Genomic DNA, 19,204 nt, shown 5'->3' on the forward strand with positions numbered 1-19,204 from the left:
ACCCCGTCCTCTCCAAACCCCCCGTTAGCCACCGTTCTTTATCCCTTTCTCCTTCTCTACAATGACTTAGAGCGTGTATCCCCAAATCCTTCAGGCAAGGTATCTCCTTGCTCAAGAACTCTCCTGCTTTGAGGGTTTTGCTTTTAGATCTAATTTGTATTTTGGGGTTATTTGTCAAGCTTTCTCCAACACTTTTCTAGAAATTCTAATATTCATGGTCTTTGGGAAGGGAAAGGGACAGCTGATGTTTTTATCAGATGGTTTTAAAGATTCCTCAGGATGAGAAGGGTTGTTTGGTAGCGCACAGTTGAGCAGCAGTAATGAAAATGCATCATGTGTGAACTGGGAAAGTTTTTGTCTCTTCCTTTATTACAGGTAATCAGCACTGCATATATGCGACCAAAGAGGTAGTACTGATTGTTGTGAAACACATAGATAATAGCATAAATGAGGAGTAGTTGGGCTTTTTTCTTCTCCTTTTCTGCATAGTAATTTCAGGGCTTCGGTAAGTTACTATTTTCTTTTTTTCTTTCTTTCTTTGATTTTCTTTGGAGTCCCTCTGATGACACCATGAATATGGGAATGAAGAACTTCTTGGAGCTGATTGGAAATGGCATTGCGGAGCTGAAACTTAACTGGAGGAAATATATCTCCTGAAGAAGAATATATAATGCATTGTAAGGATCTGACTTCTGGTGAAAAATTCAAGCCCAGAGAAAACTTGTCCGCTTTGTTAGGAAGAATGGGTTGGACAATTTTCTTCAATTCCAAAGGATATCTGAATGCCATGCTGAGCTTAATCTCTGCAGCATGCTCTGTGCTTCTCATCTCTTCCTGATGCACTGCATGGTAAGGCCTTTTTCCTTCCTTTTAATAATAACCATATTTCTGTTATGGTGAGAGGTAAAAATAATAGCAATAATCAAATGAAAATTGAAAAAATGTAGAAAGCTAACAAAAGAACCTTTGTTTGTATGGTTGTTTCCAGGAGCAAGTGTCCTGATTACTGCAGCAGCTTTGTAAGATCATTTCTGTCTTTCTCCCTTGCTTTGTGACAGTGTGTATGTGCATGTGTGTGTTTGTGCACACCTGTGCTGTCATTTGCACTTGGACTGGAACATCAGTAGCTGTATTGTACATATTTCCATGGTAAAGAGGATGTTTAAGAATTTGCTTTGACATTTCTCTCTCTTTTTCCCTCCCTCCATTCCCCTCCTCCTGCCTCCTCTTTCTCTCCGTCTGTCTGTCTGTCTGTCTCTCTGGGGTCATGGTGCTATACCTTCCCTGCACCTCAGTCGTGCACTGACCACTAGAAGGCAAAAATAGAAGGTAAAAGAAATCCTGTATCAATGTAAGAATAGTTCTGAAAAAGTATTATCTGAGAAAATAAAAGCTACAGAAGGGTTTTGAACGTCTGCAAGATCTGCAGGTACAAAAGATTTACTTTATTTTGTTTCCCATGGGAAACAAATATCGAATGCAGACTTGGATGCTGTGTTTTAGATACAGTGGGAGGCAGATCCTTTTACACATGTCAGAAAGCCAAAAAATCACCACTGTGAATTACGACAATGTTGCTCTTGATGACCCAAGTCATAAAATAAGCAAACCAGTATGAGATGTTCTCATATCAAGTAATTTTTGTCATGTATTATTGGGGAGTTGAGAATTATTATAAATAGCTTCAGTGGATGTTGCAAGATATTTTTCATTAACAGCTGTAATGTGCTTTCATCTTTCTGGATGAAAGGTGCTAGGGGAATGCAAGGTGATGTTATTAACTAACTACCCAACTTACCAAAATTTAGGGTCATTATCAGGAAATTGCCAAGCAGATCAGGAATTATATAGTGAGTTCACTGAGATGGAAGAACAAGTTAGTTTTCAGAAAGGCTGGTTTACTTGGATCTCTGTTTCAGAAATTAGGGTAGAACTAAAAAATGAAAGAGTGGTGATGTGAAATATATATATTTTCTTATGCATTCTGGTTGATCACTGAGTTTGGAAGAGGGAAAGTTGAGTGCCTCTTGAGGAGCAGACTGTGGTAAGGGCCTGCCCCCGCTCTGAGGGTAATCACTCACAAATCCCACTGCTTTTGATGGGTTAGAAAAGGACCAGGAGCAGGTTTGTGTGGCGGTTGTCACGGGCTGTCCAGCTGGGTATGAAGGTGATGGGTTCCTGGCAGCAGGTTTTGAGGATGAGAGGAATGCAAGAGCCAAAGCAAAAAGGCCAGGCCAGGCCACACCAGGACTCATGAACAAGAATCAGAGCTTAAATCCTATTCAAAAGATGGAATTTTGTGGTAGTTCCCAATACATCTCCTCCTTGTATGATGCAGGAGTCCCTAAGACAGTTTTTAGAGACAGAATGGTAATGCAGCTTTTTCAAATCACTGCAGGAGGAGGAAACAGAGATGATACAAACACTATTTATTGTCACACTATTATTCCTGTAGTGTGGCAATTTTTCAGTAGGGTTCAGAGGAACCAGCCTTGATTTTAGGAGTAAAGGTTCAAAATATGCATACATGTGCATTGAAGTAGATTTTTTGTGTATTTTACCATCTAAAATGTGTGACTAGTATAAGAACCAATAAGGAAAACTGAGGAAGGACAACACAACCCATAAATGTAATCTTCCAAACTTCACTGTTGAAAGAAGCTCTTACTTGTGGAAGTAGTCCCCTCAGCTCTTTATGTGAACAAGGACTGCATCCTAAATTCAAGTTTCCCATTGCAAATCTCTCCTCACATCAGCAGTTCTATTTCAATCAATGGGACAAGTCGTGTGAGTAAGAACTACTCGTGAATAAATTATGAAAGTTTTTATAAGACCAGGCTCTTTGATTGTCATGGCAACAGATTTATTAGGCTTCAGGCATAATTTGTATTTCCCTTCTAAACAAAATCATTTTTCCTTTTACCCATGTGAATCCTTTTGCCTTGTAATTAGGACAAGAAGAATAGGTTAATTACATTCTTAAAGATCATGCAACTGTACAGATACATTGTTAGTGAAGAGTTATCAGAGTATGCAAAAATTTACTGTTATTAGTGGTCTCCAAATCCAAGAGAAGTGTGTTCTTACTGGAATCATTCATTGCCTTATTTATTTTTCTGACAGTATTAACATTGCTACTAGGTATTGTCAATTCTTCCGGCAACTCATAAAAAAAAAAAAAAGAATTCCTTTAAAATATCACTGAACTTATAAAAGTAATCACTATTATTAAGTTCAAGGATACTGACCAAGCTTTCTACTACATTAAATATGTTCATTTTTTAGTTAATACATGATGTTTAGCTCTTTAGTTGATCAAGGAACATATTTATCTTTAGGGTATAGAAACACAATATGAAGTCATAATTGTAGTAAGCTTCCTACAGAATATAGATAGATATTGAAATAGTAAGCATAAAATCATCTGGATTTTCTTTCCCTGTGCAATTTTGCATGCTTATAAATGCCTATATTATTAGGATATGTATTACACAACAAGTAATATTTCCTTCACTGTAATTTATAAAGAACAGTTTCTTTTCAGAATACAGTGCATAGGAATTTTTTTGCGCTAGGTTATGCATTATGGAAGAAAGAAGAAATATTAGAAAAAGCAAGCATAGCAACCTTTAAAATGTATCCAGTACACTAATGCAGCAATAGGTTCGTTTGTTTCTTTTATGAAACACGTTAAACCACGACACCCTATAATAGCAATATATATGTAGCAAGAATAGTGGATTATTTTCTAAAGAGTGTGTGATTTTGAAAGAGAAGGTTTTGCACGATACAGGATGTTTGTTGTCTTTAGCAGACATTTCTGTCAATGATTTACTGTGACTTAGAACTCTTTCTTTAGTGACATTTTTAATCATTTACTTTAAACATTTGCACAACAGCTGTATTTGGCTTTCTCTGTCAATTCTAAAGCAAGTAAAATTAGTAATTCCCTTTTCTTTTAAGATACTATTCAATAAAGGTCTGATGCTGAAAACACATGTATTTCATTTCAGTCCATTGAACTGTTTCTTTAGATAAACTATGTGAATTAGAGCTTGAACCATCTGCATTATCAGGGAAGTTATACTGAACAGTGGAAATACATTCCACACTTACAGCAAGTATTTCTAGTCAAGAGAAATGTACTTTAATAATACAACACATAAGCAGTTCCTGGACTTGGAATGTCTTGAGCTGTCTTGATCCAAGATCCAGCAAAAACCTGATTTTTGAAAGGCCCGCAAAAAACCCCAAAACAAAACCAAATGAGTCTTAAACTTTTGTTGTTTAAACATAAATAGCCACAGAAAGAATATTTATCTGACAAGAAATTTCAGTACATCAGCATCTGTGTTTTTAATAAACCAGGATAAAAAATTGAAAAGGCATAATGTTTTTAAAAAATTAAAAGCTCTAAAAATCTATATGTATGCGAATACTGATTTCAAAATGACACAACATTTCATTTTAACATTTTTAATCAGACTTTCATTTGTTACAAAAAATTGTACTGAGATCTGTTTATCTGTTTTTCTCAGTGAAAATTTGCAACTCAATTTTTTTTTTTGACAGGGAAATGTTTTGTTATATATTTTTAACTAGATCTGTTATAGCTGTCCCAATATTTATTGGCTCTCACAGGTCAGCTCTTTAATTAGAAGTTCTCTGAAGGGCCATCTTTAGCCCTACATGTTGTATAGCCCCATATTACTAATACTGAACAGCAGTTCTTACCAGGTCTGCGGCAGATGTAAGCTCTGATTGCGATTCCCTCCTTTAATTCTTCTTGTGTCTTCAACAAAAAGCAGGCATCTGTTTTGCTGAGAGTTTTACAGATACCAGAAGAAGTAGTTTCTACTACAAAAACCTTCAAGAGGCCTTCAAAAGGCATGCAGGCAAGGAGTAGAATTAATCGAGTATTAATATCCTTATTAAATAGATAAGAAACTGAGGAACAAAGAAACTGCCCAAAGCTATACTGGCAAGGGAAGAGTTTGGAATTGAACCCAAATGTCCTTATTCTCAGTTCACCGCTGTCCCTGCAAGGTTGCTCTTCATTTTGTTCATTTTTTTGCTTAATGACTTGCATTTGGACTTTTAAGTTAATACTAGTTGAAGTATCAAATGTGAAAGGGAATTATTGATGCGTACTTCCTTCCCAGTCTGAAACAGTTGTCCTAAAAATTCTTTTTTCTTTCCTGAGCCATTCTGTTTGAATGTAACCATTAATTATGTAATTGCTTTACTACACAGGGGAAGTATATCCTAGATTAAAGAGAATATTACTAAATAGAAATATCCTAAACATGCCATACAGTTTCTGGGGGATGTACATGTGTATCTGTTTATGCTGTCAGGGTATAGGGATAGCTGTGGGGGTTTGTAATGGTTTTGAGGGCTCCTGGTAAGTGAATCAAATTTCAACACAGAAAAAAATCCAGTTAAAACGTAAAAAGACTGATGATTTGCTATCTAGAATTCACACAGGTCATTATGAATCCAGCACTTGTGCACAAAAAGATGACACAGAGAATATGGTACCTAACAGTGATTCTTATTAACCCCAGTATGCCTCCTCTGTCCAAGGTAATCTTTCAGCTTTTTATCCACTTTATGAAAAAGGAAAAGGCAGTTTGTACAAAAACTACTTAGCTGCTAAAATTACATCTGAAGTTGGGGAAAAATATCTGCCTTGGCATCTTACTGTAAGCCCAGGAAAATTTTGTACATGTCAAGAAGGAAAAAAACTTTTCACAAATGTACCAGAGTTTTGGAATGAGTTCTGCAGCAGAATATCCCAGAAGCTTAAGGGGTATCTGCCTCACCCTGGTCTATTTATACAGCTCTAAGTGTTACACACCTCTGGATGCTGACAGGTACCGTACTTACCCAATTACACAATGACATATTAATGTAGAAGAGTATGAAAGTCTGATTAAAAGCAGTACTTCCACTGGAAACCTCATCTCACTTGTGTTTTATTCCTGAGAAATGTTAAGAAGAGAACTTGAAATGCACCCTACTGCATCAAGTACACTATTTTTTCTGACATGAACTTTTTACTGGCTTACAAAGGAAAAGGGTTAAAAAGGAATGCCTTAGTCAGTATGTACTCCATTATAGTGAGCAATTACATATCTTGCTTCAGAATACTGTTCTCCAATGCACAGAGCTCAGGTCAGACAGGAGGATCACCCGCGCTCTATTTTCATCAGCAGTGATGGTGCACAGGGTCGTCCCCAGCCTACCGCAGCCCTCCATTCTAAACTAGACCTAATGTTATCTGTAAATATCACAAAAGAGGTTCTGAAAGGCTTTTCCAGTTAAGCTGGCAATTTTTCCATGGAATCTTGGATATTAGAACACACAAAAGTGTTTAAGTTCAAACACATGCTGGTGTTTAAGAACTTAACATATCATATGGCCTCTAGTTCTTTTTTAGACCAGGGGGACTAAAGGATCCAAATACCTTTGAGGATCTGAGCATGGGGTTTATAATATTTTTACACTTTCTACAACATTAATAGATCAGGAAAGTAAATCTAATGATTATAGTAGGGTAATTATTGAACTTTGACAAGTAAGGTGGTTTTTAGTTGGCTAAGAAACGTTGGAGAACCACGGAAGTCCATGAACATAAATAAAGAATTTCATTCATGGTAAGAGCCTCAGAAAAAAAAGGCCTGGAAAAAAGTTGATAAGCCAGAGAGATCAGTAAGCTTTGAGGAAATAAGAGATTGCAAAAAGGGTAAAGGATGTCTGGTACATCTCTTTATGAGAAAACAGAGTGGAAGAATGCCTGTTCCAGTTTTCAGCCAAGCTAGACAGAAAAGAATGGTGTGAGTAGAAAACAATGTGGTGTTTGTGAATATAAATTATGCCTTAATAGTTTGTTACACATTTAATGAGGATATTAATGCAGTGCATATTCTTAACTTCTGACTTCTGAAAATTTGGGACTTATCATTTTATGCATATGTCTTTAGATATTGAAGAGCTTCACTTTCTCCTCCATGTGAAACTGATATATTTGATGAGAAAAATTAGGACTTTACTTTGACGCATCCCAAAACCTAGCAATACTGTCTGTAAAGTGAGAGGTTACTGAACTATATTAAGGGTACCAGAAACTTTCCTTTAAGGAAGGCAAGTCTGATGCTTGAAAACAAAACCATTTAACTTTTTGGATGAGAAAGCAGATGGCAAGGGTGTTTACTAAGACCTGTGACCTGTGTGTTGTTGGAATTTCTTTTTTACTTTGTGCCTAAACCAAAAACTGGTTGAAAGGTTTTTGTTCAGATATTCACAGCAAATGTGACTTTTTGCTGAATATAGAAGCAGTACAAAATGCTTAGCAGGAGAAGGTAGGATTTTGGAAGGGCTTTTAAAGCATTCTTGAAAGTGGCTCTTAATGGATGACCACAATGGCCCTTAGGATAGTATTGTTTCTGTGTTGCTGAGCATAGTACTTGTTCTCTATCTGTATTAATCAAAGCTAGAAAACAAAGCTTTCCTTAGGAAGAGTCATCCGTTTCACTGATGTCGTATCCATTTGTTTTGGGTTCCTGTGTTTTCTTTCTGTAGCAAATGCTTCACGTTGCATCAAAACGCTCTGGAGCTTGGCACAGCTGGATGCGTTCTCAAAACACTGCTATGGAAATGTGTGACTATCTACATTGTACCTGCTCCTTTGGAGCCACTCTGAGATATTGTTAACTCAGTATAAAGGGAACAGCATCTTTGACATGACTTCGTTTAATGCTCAGAGTGTTTCAATGTGTCATGTCACTGGGAACATCCTGAGTGTGCAATGTGATGTACCTTGTAATATGGTTTTAATATCGCTAGCACATCAGAGCTGATTGAGGAAGGGTTGGTCTGTTAATTCTGCTCCTAATTGTTATCCCTCAAATTCTGCATCTGTTCATGTGCTTTCTAATGGAATTGTAAGGGATCACAAGGTATCTTTGGGTCTGGTCATTGTCCCCACCCTGAAAACCATGCAATGGATGTTTAATGCAGAAGGGCCCACAGAGCATCTGCTCCATCCATTCATGCTCACCACAAAATAATTCCAGTCCTCCTCACTGAATTTTAGTAAGCTAGTAAAAGACCACAAGTCACATCTGCAATGTTTCACAAGAGGAGATAGATCAGAAGCATCACTAAAGCGTTATATTCCTTTGGGGGGGAAAAAAAAAAAGGTAAGTAGACCATGCCTAATGATACAGAGAGAATCCTACAATAGTTTTGCTGAATCTGCCTCCAAATTAATTTGTGATTTCTCATCCAGCTTTCAGTTGATTTATGAGTACATGAAGAAGGCACACCAAATGGGCATCACAGGGATTTTAACATCAGAAACACTAGTGCTCCCTACCTCACAACCTGTTCCTACCCACAGCCCTTCTCTGGAGCCTCACATGGAAGTGCAGCATCTCCCTGCAGAAGTCAAGTTGCATGTGAAGAGAGAAACAACCTTTCTGGATCCCTGCAGATTAAGCATGGGAGTAGTACAGAGTGAATATGATGCAAACAGACAGGATCAATAAGCAATTTCCTTCATAAAACAGAGGAGACCTTCCTGACATCAGTTTATCCCCTCTTTAGGGATAAATCCCAAACATTTTTACCAAGTTACAACACATGAATTACTGTATATCTTAAGAATCCAGTGCCATGTCTTCCTTGCCCACACATCTCTAGCAGGTGCCTGTACAGATGCATCTTCCCTTGACCCTTTTTGTGTCTATCCCAGTCCATTTGGACACACGTCACTAACCCCCATGACAGTATATCTGGGCACATCCATCCATTGCATGCATGATATGAACTGAGCCTCTCACCCCTTTGGTGCATACATGCATGCCCCTCCTGCAGAGAGACACAGCTATGGGATCACTCCCTGTTGGGCCTCTCCAGGGACCTGATCTCCCAGTCCCCTGTAGCTTATGGACAATTCCTCAGCCCTCGGTGATAGTGCTAAGAACAGACCCCTCAGCTGCATAAATGATGTGTGCACAAATGATGTCTCCCAGGTGATTAAACAAAAGAGCCATCATGGCCTCATGGGCCATGGCCATGTCCCACTTTCTCTCTTGGTCTATGAGCTCTGTCAGTATGATCTTGTGGGCCATATCCATCACAGATCCTTACCGTTCCTCAGTGCAAAGCCCAAGCCTTGTGCACAGGACTCAACTTTCACCCATGTGTTAGTATATGATGACTGCTACTGCTTTTAGAAGCAGATCCCACTGAAATACAATGAGTTGAGAAGCTTTGGATAGCTGTTTGGATAAGGAAATTGCAACCAGGTAGGACTTTTCCACTTCAGCTGCTTGATTTGCTTTACACTTTGGCTGTGAAATGCAGTGCTTTGCACATGAATGCGCCTGTGTCCTCTGTGCTGGGGTGAAAGCTACCATCCTACTTGGGATTGTCACAGCTGGTGTGAATTGAAGAGGATCCAGGAAATCTGCACTTAAGAAAGTCCCCATAGCCTCGGTTCCCCACAGACACAAATGGCCGGGCCAAAGCTGATATCTCCTTCACACTTCTTTTTCTTCTGGTCTGGAGGTATGAAGTCCCACCCCCTCCTGTGCTTTTATAAGATGTAAAGATGCTGGGTTCTCCTGGATATCAGGTTACAACCACTGCGTGAATCAGCTTCCAGATCTGTTCATCAGGGCTACTGAACCTTGCTAGTGTGTCCCAAGGTGAGGATTAATCTGTTAGTGTTTGTAAAAAGCTATGTAAATGATCTGTATCATGCTGACAGGTCAAGTACTGCATTGCTCACTGGCTGCTCCTCCCGATAGTTTAAGACATATGCCAAACAACGTCTACACTTTCAGATGGTGTTCACTGATGTAGCTTGACTGGCTTAACCCTCTCAGGATTGGCCCTACTTCTTCTAGCTTACTGATTGGGTGCTACAGCACAAATACACAAGGCTGATGCTTTTTCACATAACCTAGAATACAATAAATACATCGATTTATGCTTGTGCAAGACCATGAGCTCAAAGGAAACCTCTTGGATCTATTATAGCACATGTAAAATTCAGGTCCTGAAGGACACATGGAAAGCAACGAGGCTGAGCAGAGCTCGGTGCTCTGCTTGGCTGTGGGCAAGAGGCAGCAGCAGAAGCTGCTTCTGCGAGCTGTTGGCAGGATTTGGCCCTGCTGCACCCGCAGGAGCTGCAGGTGCTCCGAACGGCCACGAGGCTCAGCATGAGCCTCTCTGAGAATGTGAACCCTACCCAAGAGGAGGGTATGCTTGAAATTTGGGAGCCTTTTCATCCTGTGCTTATCACATAGATTGCAGCTATTATCAGTTATTGAGATCAGGGCCTGACAGTGGTAGATACTGTACAAACAGTAAGAGAAACAGCCTCTTCTAGAGAATTAAATTCTAAGTGAATGCAGCTTCCATAGCTGACTCTGTAAGCATACAGAACAACAGAAGGTGGCCAAAAGGTGAGTAACTAGTTTCACTGGCTGCTTTACCACATGCCTGGTCCCAGTTATCAGCATTACATGTGGATTTTTATGTTGATTTTTGGTATGAATGATTGATACTTTCATTATATTTAATGCTTTTTGTAGTGAAGATCATTTGCTGCTGATCTTTGCTGATGTCTCTGTGGGTGTATCTATACTTTTCCTTAAATACCTAAGCTAGAAAGCAATGCTGCAGCATGAGGCAGGGGCTGTTCTCGGTACAATCTGTTACTAAATGAGTAGGACAGCCAAAAGAAAGGGACTTTCTGTGAATCTTCATTGTCACGTGGTCCTCTTCTTTGAGGCTACAGGAGCTGATAACTTACTATTATTTTCAGGGGCTAACACAGGGATATGGGGTCAATACATATGCTAGCAATTTGGGTGATTAAGTTATGAAAAAGTATTTTTTGTTTCTGCCACTATTGCTTGTCTGGGCAACTTTTGTTTTCAAAGCCTAATTCAGTACCTGGTGGAGTCAGCGAGAATTGTGCCACTGATTTCTTCCACAGCTGGGTCACACCACTGGCTGGTTTCATCATCACCACACGTACAAGTTGCTGTGGTAGAAAATATGAACAGACTGTGGCTTTGCTTTTTGTTTCTTTACCTGAAACTTTCTTTCTTTTCCTGCTTCAGACATCTATCTGCCACATACTTAGGGCTTCAGCAAATGTTCAGGGCATATCTCTGTGTCTCTACACAATATCTTTGCATGCAGATCTCCACTGGTATTAGCAGACCTGCTCTGCAACTGGGTATCTCCAAGATTTAGTACGTCTTGTTTAGTTTCACTCAAACAGCCTGTTTGTCAGCCACAAAAATCCATGAAAATGATTGACAATGAAAGGAACTGATTTCTTCTTCCTCCTCATAAAATGACTGCATACCTCCATTTAGGGTATTTATTTACACTTGTACTAAACAACCTGTATAAATGTACCCAGCTGGCATTGATCTAGCTGGATTAAGTAATAGGCAGAGGGAAGATGGTAGGGTGTGGGGGGTTCGGGGTGCATCTAATGGATGTAACAGGACTGTGGCTGTGGTTTCAGGTAGCTGCTCCTCATGGGGGGTGCAGGCCCTTGTACTTTCTAGGAGACATCTGCTCCCACCCGGCTATGTTGGAGCTACCTCGGCACAGTCATGTGTGCAGCAGTCCTTTAACTGCAGCACAGATATAGCTGATGTCAGTTATAAATGACTGCAAGTTGGAACAGGAGGAATTTATAAGCCATGTTTGGGAGGTTTTAAATACCTCGTTTACTGTGCTGTTAAAAAAAATGTGCAAAATTATAACAAAATAATGAAGACCAAACATCTGTAAATCTTCCTTTGATGAGATGCCTGGTAACATTCTAGTGTTTACAGTTTTGACAGCAAAATGACATAGAAAAAACCCCCAAATTAGCATGTACAAGAAGTCAGGAATGAGAAAACAGAAGGAAGGCAACAGAGACTTGTGCTAACAGAGGGATTATGGCTCTTGAGAGAGGGCAATGTGCCATCTATGAAGAGCAGTCATTTTTGCAAATCTCTGTTTTCCTGGTTAGCAGTTATCACCTGGCAACAGCGAGGGAGAGGCAGCCCATACAGTGCTTTGACAAGGTGGAAATCATGTGCTTTAATGGAATGTTTGGTAGCTCTGCACAGCATCCTCCCAGCAGCACATACCTGGGAAAAGAGTGCTAATGAGCAGGGAGGACAGAGACGCAGTTTCTCAGAGCCAGGATTGTTTATGCTGACCAACTTCCCAACTGCAAAGGGTGTCCCCATGGGACCCCAGGGGCCCTAGCGCCCCAGTCCCCACCTGGTGCTTTGGCCACTCAGACATCCTTCCTGTGATAGGCAACAGCGTACAGCAAAAATGTTATTGCAAGTGCGGTGTGGAAGAGTTTGTTCTTAACTGGTTGTGAAGTGTGTGGAGGGTGGCACAGTCATCACGCTGGTAGAGCATGGTGTACGTGCAGGTATCTATGAGAAAGCTATTCTGTCCTTAATTATTTGCAAATACCTACATGTGGTGAAGTGCTATGCATTTGTAAATCGTGCACATTTTCTCCTCGGTAATGTTTACTTTAGCCCCAGGGAGAGTGCAGAGAGCATAGCCCGTGACCAGAGCAGACGACTTCATCAGAGGAGGGAAGTTCTAGCAGGGAGTGCAGCTACTGTATACCCTTGACTGATGAACGGTACGTCTCTATCGGGGAAGGTCGTCCTCTTCGACCGAGCGCGCAGCTTCGGGAGGGACGCACATGGAGCGGTGAGGGAGGAAGGGGACACCCGCCTAGCCAGCCAGATCAGCCGAATCAACCCTGGCGATCAATGGGGTGACAGATGTCGCAGCCAGATTGCCCTCACATCCAAGTTACCCAGCCTCACTGACAGACTTTTATGAAGGGTTTCCCAAGGCCAGGCTGCAGCAGTGCATCACTACAGATATGCTTTTGACATTTGTAGTCCAAGAAGCAGCAGTATTCAAAGTAAAACACCACCAGTGGGTTTCCATAAGAAGCCTGATTCTTGGATTATTTGTGGGGGTTTGAATGTAGCTATGAGTTGTACAACTCTAAGCTTTCTTTTGGAAGGATTCCACCAGCCTACATCCATCTTCTCTTCCCCCCTACCCGAGCACAGTGAGCCACAGCAACGCTGCTTTGCTCTGCAACCTACCTGCATCCACCCCCTGACAGTGAGCAGCTCCTGCTTTGGCTTGAACCCTCCAAGCAAGCTCCAGTGAAGAAAGGACTGGAGAAAGGAAGTAGGAATTGGGAGCAACTGGAAGAGAGTCATGAGCTTGGGAAGACAGACTTAGGAGTCCTCTGAAAGCTTTCTTTCAGAAATAAGCCAAAAAATGCTGCTGGCCAAACCTTATCTTTCTGAAAATTTGACAGAATTAATTTCTTTTCCATAAAATAGATTATCCTTTTGGAAAAATAACTGGAGTCTCTCGTACTAACCCATGCAGAATAGATTGTTCAGTTTTCCTATGGCTGCTGCCATAGGTTCTAGTCTGATTATAGGCATGAAATGTAGGCAAGTGTAATTACGATGCAGGCAGATTTACGTGTCTCCAGAAAGGTTTTCAAATAACAAAAAGAATATAAATATTGGATCTATGGAAAGAAAATGTCCATTATTAAAATCAACCCACAAGCTTGTGCTATGAAAAGGCTTTCTTCTTCAACACAGCTGTCAGCCCCGCTGAGATTTTAAATTGGAGTTTGTCTAGTGTAACTCTCACTTTCTATTTAAAAAGCAAAGTCAAAAGCATTAAACTTTTGTCCTGGGTTTTTACAATACAGGAAAGCTAATATAATTGCTGTACTAATGTAGAGTTACGAGCTTTTATGCTCTCCAGTTTTTGGCAAAGAAAAGTTACGTCTTTTGATTCATGGAATAAGACATTTCTCTATTTAAATTTGCCATACGCTTTCTCTTCAGGAAAAAATCTTCATCCCTTCCTCTCCTCTGGACCGTTTGGCATAGCTCTTTGGTTTGTAACTGCCTGTGCTTCACTCGAGAGCTGGCTGCATTTCAGTCACCAGTCACTGTGCAGAGTTTCTGTGTGAATTATTGGAGTGTGCTTGGCATCTGGAGATCTAAGGAATTGAAAAGTATGGTTCAAATGTCAGACTGCAACTTGAAAGGCTTCCAGAGATGCAGAGCCAGCTCTGTGGTCTGACTGAGGCAATGCCCATGCCAAACGCAACAGAAAAAGTCTCTAGGTGACAAAAGGATGTCCCCTGTCAGACCCGTGACATGGGCAACATGGCTTCCAGCTTCAGCATAAAAAAGAGTGGTTTAGAGGGTGACACAAAGTCCCAACCGTGTGAGGAGAACAAGGATCGGACATGTTACCTGTGTCAGTGATGTTGGGAAGAAGCTAAGGACTGATAGGATAAACAAAATAGGACTTAGCTTGAGTTCTTAAGTTAGACAGGCTTGTGTGAATGCAATTAACTGGCTGGGAAGTCTTTGGAGAAAAACAACTTCAAACAAAGAGAAATCTTTGGAAGGTTGCTTCTGTATCAGGAGGAAATGGAGAGGAATTTAGTTTAAGGATGTTTTTCTGAGTTGTGTTAATTTATTTTCAATCATCTTTGGCATTGACTAACACTGAATTGACAGGACAGTGTCATTATTAATGCTTTATTCATCTTCTTCTTTAGCAAAATAGTATGTATAATAGCAAAAAAAGGAAAATTGCACATTTTATTTGGTTTTTTGTGCCCCTCCTTGGAGTCTCTAGAGCCATAGATCAATTGCTAGTGTTTAGTGATGTCCTGCTCAAAAGTGTAGGGCCTGTGGGTGGGTCTTCTATGGCTGACACTTGTACAGTGCATAACCTAAGATGACACTGATCCTTGCAGCCTTATGGGAATAATATTTTCAGCAGGATGAATTGTTCTTGAATGTTTTCTTCAATGTACGGTGTTACATGCCCAAACATTTTTTTCATCATCTTGAGCGTATGTCCTACATTTCCTCTCTGCTCTTTTCGTTGCATGGTTTTGATTGTAGCCAACAGCAAAGGTCAAAAGACATTTTACTGTTTCTATTTCTATGTTTCTGTGTCCTGGTTTCGGCAGGGATAGAGTTAATTTCCTTCCTAGTAGCTGGTACAGTGTTTTGGATTTAGGATGAGAACAAAGTTGATAACGCACCGATGTTTTAGCCATCCCACCGGGTGGGGGGGAGTGAGCGAGCGGCTGCGTGGTGCTTAATTGCCGACTGAGGTTAAACCACGACATTCTGTTAAACTGAATTAAATTGTTGGTGCTGCAAAGTGACTTGTTAAAAAGCTTACTCTGCAAGACTTCAGCTGGTATAAACTGAAGCTGAGCTGCATCAGCTTAAACCAGATGGTCCAGAGAGACAATGTGGTCCAAAGAATAGGGTACTGATCTGGAAATCAAGAAAAAGAGTTCGGTTCTCTGGAGCTTCAATGGGTAGCTTCATGAATTTAGATAAAGTTTTTTATCTTGCTCTGCCTCAGGTTTTCTGGATGGGTCATAGAGTGACGCTGTATTTTAAAGCACTTTGCACATTCAATTTTTCAATCACGTAGTATTATTCGTTTCACATCTAACATCAGTCAGTACAACTGCCTGTTTAATTTACATTACGGATAGGTTCTGAAATCATAATATCTAGGAATGCTATGGTGTCACTGAATAGGTTAATTATGTTTACCAGTGTCTGTGAGTATTCACTAGAAGGTATCATTTCTCAGTCCACAATTGAACCAGCACTGAGTTTTGCCCATTAAGCAGCCTTCCATTTCTTTCCTATGTAGTAAAACAAATCCAATAGTTTTCTTAGAGTATAAATGATTCCTATTGGAATTTTCAGGTTAACCTGAACTAATATTTAGTTCAATCTTTTAAATTAGCCCTCAAATGGCCTTTGGAGAAGTTTGGCCCAAGTGTCTTCTTTCTTTTTTTTTTTTTTAAATCCCAGATATGTGACTCATGCAGGATCTTCAATTTTTTCTATCTGTTAGAATTGCCTTAAATGTAATGAACTGGCAATACCTGAATATCTCTTCTATGATTAGTGCTCATTTCCCAATTTTGCTTCATGAGGAAAGTCCTTTCTATCACCAGAACCTGAAGAACATTGTTTCACTGCAGGGCTGACGTCTTCTGTGGCTTTTAAATGGTCCATGACCACAAGCTTTTTTTTCACTGGTATGCTCATTTCTCCCAGTCACCTCACCCCAGCACTCCTTGATCCTGTCTTACGGCATGAAAGGGGAAGAAATGGACAAACATCTCCCTAGAGGACCATTTGGCTTTAAAAATACAAGTAGAGCCAAATAGATACTTTACAAATGTGAGCGAGGTATCTTAACTGAGAAAGCATCAGTCCTATAGAGATGGTATGACAGCTGCTGAATAGAAAACAGGTCTGTGTGAACACACAGAATATCTTGGGCAACAATTCAATTTGAAAATTAAGTTGAAAGAAACATTACCAACCTACTGTTTCTAGGCATGTTGCTATTCATTTACTTATCACACCAGTTCAGTGGGACTCAGTGCTCTCCCTGTGTGTTAGAAGGACTCTGGGACTTACACACAATCATTTCCAATGACCAATTTTGCATAATACAGATACTATGAATATTTTATTTATTATTAGCAGCCTCTTTATTGCCAGCAATATTTTTAAAGAATCCATTATATGTTAAAAAAATCAGGGTTAAATTTGGCTCTCTGTTCGGGGGCATAAATCCAGATTAGTTTTCCTTTTAACAGTAATTTTACTCAAGGTTTTGTGAACGGAATTTGACTTGGTGTCCGTTGAAGAAAAATGTAGCAAAATATACATTCCTCTCCCTAAATCCTTAAGAAGAATTACCAATATGTTACTGAACACTCTTAATATAAGAAAGCAGTGAAATATTTTCAGTTTTGTGGCTATGCTCTTGGTCTTATTCACATTTTATATGGGCATTGTTTTAAATTACTGGCACTACATTAGAGTATGTCAACATGCATCATATAAACAGATACAATTTACCATGACCTTGAGGCAACATGATGTGTATGTTGCATTACATTAGCTATCAAAGTACATTCCTTATATAGTACAGTACCCACTGCAGGCAGAGAAGAACATGGATTGTTAGGCATACTGTGTGGAGTTGGAAGACATATGCAAATAATCTCTCCAGATCTATAGCCACATAATTTGTATCTTTTTAAAGAGAATAGGAATAAGCTATAGGAAAAAAAAAAAATCCAAATGGCTTTGCTCCGTATGCAAGGTGACCTCCTTTGCTGAACAGTGGAAACCTCTGAACATCAGGAAGCGCGTTACTGTGAGAGTGACCGAGCACTGGCACGGGTTTCCCAGACAGGCTGTGGAGTCCCCAGCCTTGGAGATATTGAAAAGCTGTCTGGGCATGGTCCTGGGCAACCGGCTGTAGGTGGCCCTGCCTGAGCAAGGGGGTTGGACCAGGCGACCTCCAGACGTCCCTTCCAACCTCAACCATTCTGTGACTCTCTGATATCCACAACTCACAATAGTGAGCACTTATAGCAATGCACCAGTGCACAGGGCTTAGGAAATCCAGCTCTTCCCATACTCCTTTCTTCACTGCCATCCTGATGGCCTTGCCAGAGCATTCGGTGAGTTAATTGCAACCTTTTCACTCCCGAATCCCACTTCTCTGCTGTGCCACAGAACTCTACCCCAAGCCCTGAAGAGGAGAGGTGTCACCTCACTCGTGTGTTTTCCCAAATGTGCTACTCCCCATACAGCCAGCATGTTTCCCCAGGGGTGTGGGACCTGCACAAGTGGAGCTGCCGCCTCTCCCGCATGCTGTGCTTGCTCTGAGCACAAGCTAGAGGGGCAACTGCTCCTGTGGATCGAGGGCCTGGCTCTCCTGGCTGTGCTGGGTTTGTGCAAATTGACCTTCAGCAGCTCATTTCAACCTTCTGTTCTTTCCTCCTCCTTCTCATACTTTGTACTGTTGTAATTGTGTAAGCTGCTTGGGCTAGGTATCATTCTCGCTATCTGTGTCTGGTTTCTAGCCCAGCCGTCAGCAGGGGTTGCTGTGTGCTGCTGCAATATAAATGACTAATGATGATGATAAAAGGTGTGGGAGTTGGTTGCCTGGAGTGTTATCCTACTTTGATAACTTTTTTTTATAAACTAGCTTCTTCCCTCAAATTATCTGTTATTTTATCTTATTAGGTCTAATATTTTAAAAGTGCCAAGGGATTTTCGGCTGCCTCCATTTTTGAATTCTTATCCCAGGACTTTGAAAGACGCTTTGAAATTTTCAGAGTTTGGATGGTGTTGCTGTCACGGTGCCAGTAGCCTTCAGCGTGAGTTGCAGGTTATTGGCACCTTTAAGAGTCAACTGCAACTGTGTCCTGAAAGAGGCATTCAATAGGGAAATGCTCTATTTTTAAATTTGGGCTGATATAGGTAATAATTACACACAAAACAGTATGTGAAAAGAACATTATCAAGGTTGCACAGCTCAGCACTTGAAGCTAAGAAATGCTGCAAGTAAAATTGTCTCTACTCCATTAATTTGCCACCTTGCACAGGTGCATCAGTCATGGACTATTTTTGCCCAGGATCTGAGTCTCGCTTGGTGCGCATAATAGATGACACAGTTCATGAGTTCAATACTTGATTTTCTTTCACTGTTCAGTGCATAGCTCAGACTCTGCTGTGAAGGCAAGATTATTTCCTGCTGGGGCATTCCAGGGTGTCCCACCATGCAGGTCCTTGCCACCTGCAAAACTGACTTATTTCCATTTACAGCATCTTAATAGCAATTCTGGGTATCATTACTCCCTAGGACAGCTGGTAACCTAAGGCAAAAAAGAGTTAGATTACAAGTATCCATAATTGTGGGTGCCCAATGTAATTTTTTTAGAGTACCTGGCAGCACATACTGCAGCTCCTGTTGGCTTCCACTGCAATGGCCAGTACTCACCACCTTCAGATACTCAAGCCTCCAGGGCCAAGGCAGGCTCCCAGAAAATGAAGTACACAGAACAGGGGAGCAGCTTTGAAAAACGTGGTGTGAATGAGTTGTCCCATTCCTCAGGGCAAGATCTCATGCCTGCAGACAAAAGACTGCTGCTCCTCTTCTCAGGCTCTCCTGCCACCTTTTAAATTCTGCAAAAAAAAATTGAAGCATGCTACAAGCAAAAGCTTTTTTCTTTCCTTTT

The 19,204-nt window shown here is 40.5% G+C and overlaps 1 long non-coding RNA gene across 1 annotated transcript in view; it reads left to right on the top strand.

Annotated features, from left to right (window-relative positions):
- Positions 1-549: 549 nt before the first annotated feature.
- Positions 550-19,204, top strand: part of LOC103900190 — a 29,437-nt gene continuing 10,782 nt past the window's right edge. The window contains exon 1 of the long non-coding RNA XR_657659.2: positions 550-849. This is a non-coding gene — a long non-coding RNA (uncharacterized LOC103900190). The remainder of the gene's footprint in view (positions 850-19,204) is intronic.

The sequence above is a fragment of the Aptenodytes forsteri genome, unplaced genomic scaffold (genome assembly GCF_000699145.1).
Source record: "Aptenodytes forsteri isolate BGI_AS27 unplaced genomic scaffold, ASM69914v1 Scaffold193, whole genome shotgun sequence".
In the NCBI taxonomy this organism is placed as follows: Eukaryota; Metazoa; Chordata; class Aves; order Sphenisciformes; family Spheniscidae; genus Aptenodytes; species Aptenodytes forsteri.